At 38.5% G+C, this 5596-nt stretch overlaps 1 long non-coding RNA gene across 1 annotated transcript; it reads right to left on the bottom strand.

Moving 5' to 3' along the window:
- Window positions 1–2085: 2085 nt before the first annotated feature.
- Window positions 2086–4895, bottom strand: LOC125532315 (uncharacterized). Its single transcript, XR_007293986.2, has 3 exons — window positions 4347–4895; window positions 3998–4100; window positions 2086–2750 (listed from the first exon to the last, which is right to left on the bottom strand). It is a non-coding gene; the product is annotated as an uncharacterized LOC125532315 (long non-coding RNA).
- Between the last annotated feature and the right edge of the window lie 701 nt (window positions 4896–5596).

The following is a 5596-nucleotide window of genomic DNA, read 5'->3' as shown; positions in this document are numbered from 1 at the left end:
CTTATGTGGAGAGTAATAAAATTTCTATGCTTGTGGATCATGAAAAAGAATGCTTTATGTGATGGTTATATTGTTGAATTCATTCATGATGCTAATGAAAATTATTATGAGAGAGGATCATATGCTTCTACATATCTCAATAATAACAAGTTTCCTCTCTATGTGTTGAAAATCTTGAAGTTTTACTTGTTTTATCTTCCTAGGCTAGTTGATTCTTGCTCCCATAAATTATTTTCTCACAAAATCCCTATGCATAGGAGGTGGGTTAGGCTTAAATGTGCTAGTCATATGGTTCATGATGCTTTCTTTGTGTTTCAATTCTTATCTTTTATGCGAGCATCATTGGAATCATCATGCCTAGCTAAAGAGGCATTAAAAAAGCGTGTGTTGAGAGACAACCCAACATTTACCCCTACTATTTTTGTGTGTTCACATGATTAGTCTACTGTATTAATCATGTTTCAGAGGTTTTGTTTCAATAAAGTGCTAAGTAAAGCCTTTGGGATAGTGTGGATGATAGTTGACTTGATTCTGTGCTAAAACAGAAACTTTTGCTTCTAGTAACAGAATTGTTTAAATTCACTCGAGCATCGAAAACTTCTGAATTTTGCCCAGATGATTAATATACAAATTTCCCATGTTGTCCTAATTTTCAGAATTTTTGGAGTTACAGAAGTATGGTAGTTGTTCGATTACTGCAGACTGTTCTGTTTTTGATAGATTTTTTTTGAGATAGCTTACCAGGCTTGACGCCAGGTGATAGATTATATTTTCAATGCATAGTTTGCTTGTTATCTACTCCCTCCGTTCCTAAATATTTGTCTTTCTAGAGTTTTCAACAAGTGACTACATACGGAGCAAAATAAGTGAATCTACACTCTAAAATATGTCTATATACATTCGTATGTGGTAGTCCATTTGAAATCTCTAAAAAGACAAATATTTAGGAACGAAGTGAGTAGTTTCCATGGCTTATATTGCTCAATATAAATTGTGGAAATGATAAGGTACAGTAGGCATTGTGTGAGAACAATTATGAATCTTGTGTTTGACAGTACCGAAGTGAATGATTTGTCTTTATCATACTAACCCATCTCACGAAGTTTCCTTAAGTTTTGTGTGATTGAAGTTTTCAAGTTTTGGGTGAGATATCGATACGAGGAGAATAAGGAGTGACAAGACCCTAAGCTTGGGGATGCACAAGGCACCCCAAGATAATATTCAAGGAAGATGCAAGAAACTAAGCTTATCTGGGGCATCCCCTATTTCGTCTTCAACATTATTGGTAACCTCACTTGGAGGTATATTTTCATTCGTCACATGATATGGATTTTTCTTAGAGTGTTGATACGTCTCCAACGTATCTATAATTTTTGATTGTTCCATGCTATTATATTATCTGTTTTGGATGTTTTATATGCATTATATGATATTTTATATTATTTTTGGGACTAACCTATTAACCTAGAGCCTAGTGCCAGTTTCTGTTTTTCCTTGTTTTTGAGTTTGCAGAAAAGGAATACAAAATGGAGTCCAAATGGAATAAAAACCTTCACGATGATTTTTCTTGAACTAGAAGACACCCAGGAAACTTGGAGATGAAGTCAAAAGAGCCACAAGGGGGCCACAAGGGTGGAGGGCGCGCCCCTATCTTGTGGGCCTCCCGTGACTCCCCTGACCTAATTCCTTCGCCTATATATTCACATATACTCCCAAACCACCAGAAGTATCCACGAAAACACTTTTCCACCGCCACAACCTTCTGTATCCGTGAGATCCCATCTAGGGGCCTTTTACGGTATCCTGCCAGAGGGGGACTCGATCACGGAGGGCTTCTAGATCAACTCTATTGCCCTTGTTAGGAGTTCATAACCTCATATCTCTATTGTTTTGCCGGTTTCTTGGCTATCTTTTAAAAAAATGACCGAGCAACAATCACCAGACAACAATTTGACAATGAATTATTTTTATGGAAGTCTAAATATCTTTTTTGGGCTCTTGTAGAACTAACTTCGTTGGAAAGAGAATAACAAAGTATAGACTATGCTCAAGAAACCATGAGCATGGAGATAGTATATATCTTACTGAACTTTCCTGCTATGGAGTACAGTCTTGTTGTATTTTTTCTCTTGTGGTTTCCTTGGTTGATCGGTGCTCACCAGGCTCTGTACTTTATCAGTTCAAGGCACGGGGTAAAAAAACAAAAGCATAGGATAAACATACGTGCCTAGTAGGAAAATAATAAGAACTCCAGTAATCAAACCATTCAAAACCTAGAGCTGCCACAAATTATTTGATACCGCATTATTAACTGAGTCGTCATCTATCAATTCGGGGGAGAAACAACTAAGTCTAATGGAGACATGCAACAAAGCCAAATCATATCTGGTTTTGCTCTCGTACAGAACATCAGACATTCAGATCATACAACTTCCAGGAAGACACCAAAGTAACTAAAAGAAGAGTAGATGCGGGGAACTCACATTTGATATTCCCCCAAATTTCTCTTTATTCTTTGATCCAACGTGCAGATTGCATGGATGTTTCGATCTCAAGCAGTCATACTTTTGTCATCTAATAGAGGAGGTAGCCGGTTAGCGGCAAATCGCTGGTGGTCTTCATGTGTCTGGTTGTGAGTCTCTACTTGCTATCATCGGAGCCCGAGTACAGGGAGCCTATAAAGTGCAGTAGTGGATGGATGTATGCATGAGTTCCCGGCTAGAGTCGAAGCAAAATTTTGTGGGCATAATCTGCACGACAGGGAGAGGTCATGGAGATGAAGTGGTCTGCAAGGTACATTTGGTAAACATACAAAAATATTCATAATGCGGCGAAACTTGGAATGTTCTTTATATGCATAGCACCTCAGTTTTTAGGCACATTTAGCCTCATCTAGCATCAGCTCAACTTTTGGGATTACGTACATGAAAGCTTATCCCATAAGGCTATGTGTTTAAGCAGAAAATTCTATTATGTCCAAACTTCAAAGTACTGCTAAAAACACCATTGCAGTCACGTGGAAGATCTAATATGGCTCATGGCCGTATATCAGAGGTCAGTTACATTAGAGCACATTCAGTATAAATGGGTTTTTAATTTCTTTGGAGAATCAGTGACCATATGTAGAATAGTATTACATTTGTGTTGAACACTAAATTCATAGGCTTTACATAATCAGAGAGAAATATGAAAACTGGAGTTAAATATACTCAGAAAGTAAGACTGCAAGTCTGCAACCTGTAGCCATTTGCATAAGAAAAACTATCTTAGCTTCCCTAGGAATCAAAATCTGAACTGTAAATAACTGAAAAAAATTGTCTATGTGCATGGAAATATATTATCAGATTCAAAGCAATATGATATTTCTCACAGGAATATTTCCTTCTAGACTGAAACACAGATAAGAGTAAGACACATGGTGTCATCATGGCTTCATGGTCGTAGTCACCATATCTGCAGCCTACACTATCAACTATCACAGGGACTGAAAACAATCATAAATTTGGCTAAGAAGGAAGATGTGGAAAATAGCAATCTAAATTATGCCACCATATATTTGAACTACATGAGAGACAAATCACTCGAAAACTAAGGATCCTGCATCATAGACCGTTGTCTGGGCTACACACACTGCATGGAGGAGCGCTACATCGTATTTTCTCCAATTTAAAACACATAAAAAATGGTGAGCAAAAGAAAATAACAAATCTATCAGTGACCAAGGCTGCTAATTTACAAAGCGTGACATGTAGGATGTTGAATGACCGGACTGAGCTAGTCAACCGGCCAAGCAGTTGTGGTGTTTTTCGCTGTGACTAACATTACACAAATAAATAACTTCAGAAACAAAATTAGTCTTGGTTATGTGAGCAGTTATGACATTTTCTTCTTGCTATTATGATAGTTTACTATCATAGTTACAGCAACATAATGAAATTCCATTGCATCATTTCAAAAAAACAGTAGACAAAATTAGATTAAGGATCAATGTATGTACCTGAATTCAATAGTACCTAACGTGGTTAGTTCATCTTGTTTTCTATCCAAGTAGACACCCAATCAAGCTTCACCAAGATGAGCAATAGGAACCGACTTCACTCCTTACATGCCAAGAGAAAAATAGCAACAACAGTAACGTTCCTGCTAGAGCACTGCTTAAAAGCTTGATAAAATCTAAGTAATACAAAAGTATTATAAATAGATCTAGAGCATTTATGTTCGCAGATAGGCTATATGACAACAAATATTTTGCATCTTCTTGTAAAAATTTATCACTATGCAAAATTAGCAAAAAAAATAATCTATAGGATTGTACCTAGGCAATAGTAACAGACAGCCACACGTACCTAGGATCTTCCCTAATCTTTTCAGGATTGTCCACCCCAGCCATATAACTATAGCATGGGTCCATTGTAGTGGGCATCACCCAAGGCGGCAGGCATCTGAATTGCTTCAAATTACCATCAGTTGATTCATAAGGTTGCTCTCCCATCAACCAATATCCATCTTGAATAGATTCATATGGGATCAAAAATAGATGCTTGATTGGAGCGTAGTCAGAACTTGGAATTGGAAGCTAAAAGATTTCAAGGTTGCAAAGAAAGGATATTAGGGTTCCAATCACTTGGATATCGTAACTTCCTTTGGGCAGAGGCGACTCAATGGCCGGAGAGGATGGGCATCAGAGAGATACTGGTTGGATCTTTATTAGATGAATCCCACCATGAAATCTTAGTCCGGAAGGGAAACTACAGAGGAGGAGGAGCAGCCCTAGTGATCTCCCGCGATGAGTTGATGCTTCATTGCGGCAGGATCGTGAAGGGGTGAAACCTGCTCAAGGGGGTGTTTTTTTGGGGCAGAATCGTGAAGGGGTTAAACCGGGTCGAGGGGGTGGTTTTTTGGGCTTCCCGTGTAAGAATTGGCTGAAGTCCCGTTCACGTGGGACAACAGGCATGGACTCTTCAGGTATTTCATCCATAGACAGTTATTTGGTAGATCAAACGGATGATTTTCTTATTTTTGAGGATTAATGTGAAGCTTTGATTGGTGCCTCCAATTAGTAAATATAAGATATAAGATATAAAGATAGTAGTAATTTTTTGTTTGCAGTTTTGGAAGGCGGGGTCACGACCCGTTTGGCCTCTATGAGGCTTCACCAGTGTTGGATGGTGAGGAGTGGTGATGTGTAGAGAAGAGAAGGGGCACTGGAAGTGAGATATCTCGATGGGGATTGGGTGCTGTTGCTGCTGCTTTTTTTCTGAATGAGATGTGGCGGCACCGATCGAGATGGTCTGAGCAGGGGATCAAGGCAAAAATGTTAATTCCTCCCTGACTCTCTGTCATTTGATTGCAGAATATTGTGCTTACTCCTATCTCTCGCCCTCTTGCAGGCTTTCAAAAGTGAGGCTGGGCGTGGAGGTGAGGCCAAATTGGCGTGTGAATGTAAGGACTAAAATGAGATAGTTATCTTCTTTCAGTTGTTTGCTTCTGCTTATCGATAGAGATAATTATTCCCTATTTAGTAGAGATTCTGTCACATATTAATATTGGGAAATATCTATAGTTCATTTGATGTTGATATCTCCATCCCAGCGAC

Source organism: Triticum urartu, chromosome 7A (genome assembly GCF_056163025.1).
Source record: "Triticum urartu cultivar PI428250 chromosome 7A, HENAU_Tu73, whole genome shotgun sequence".
Classification (NCBI taxonomy): domain Eukaryota; kingdom Viridiplantae; phylum Streptophyta; class Magnoliopsida; order Poales; family Poaceae; genus Triticum; species Triticum urartu.
The sequence above is the reverse complement of the archived record's forward strand: the minus strand, read 5'-3'. Positions and strand labels throughout refer to the sequence as shown.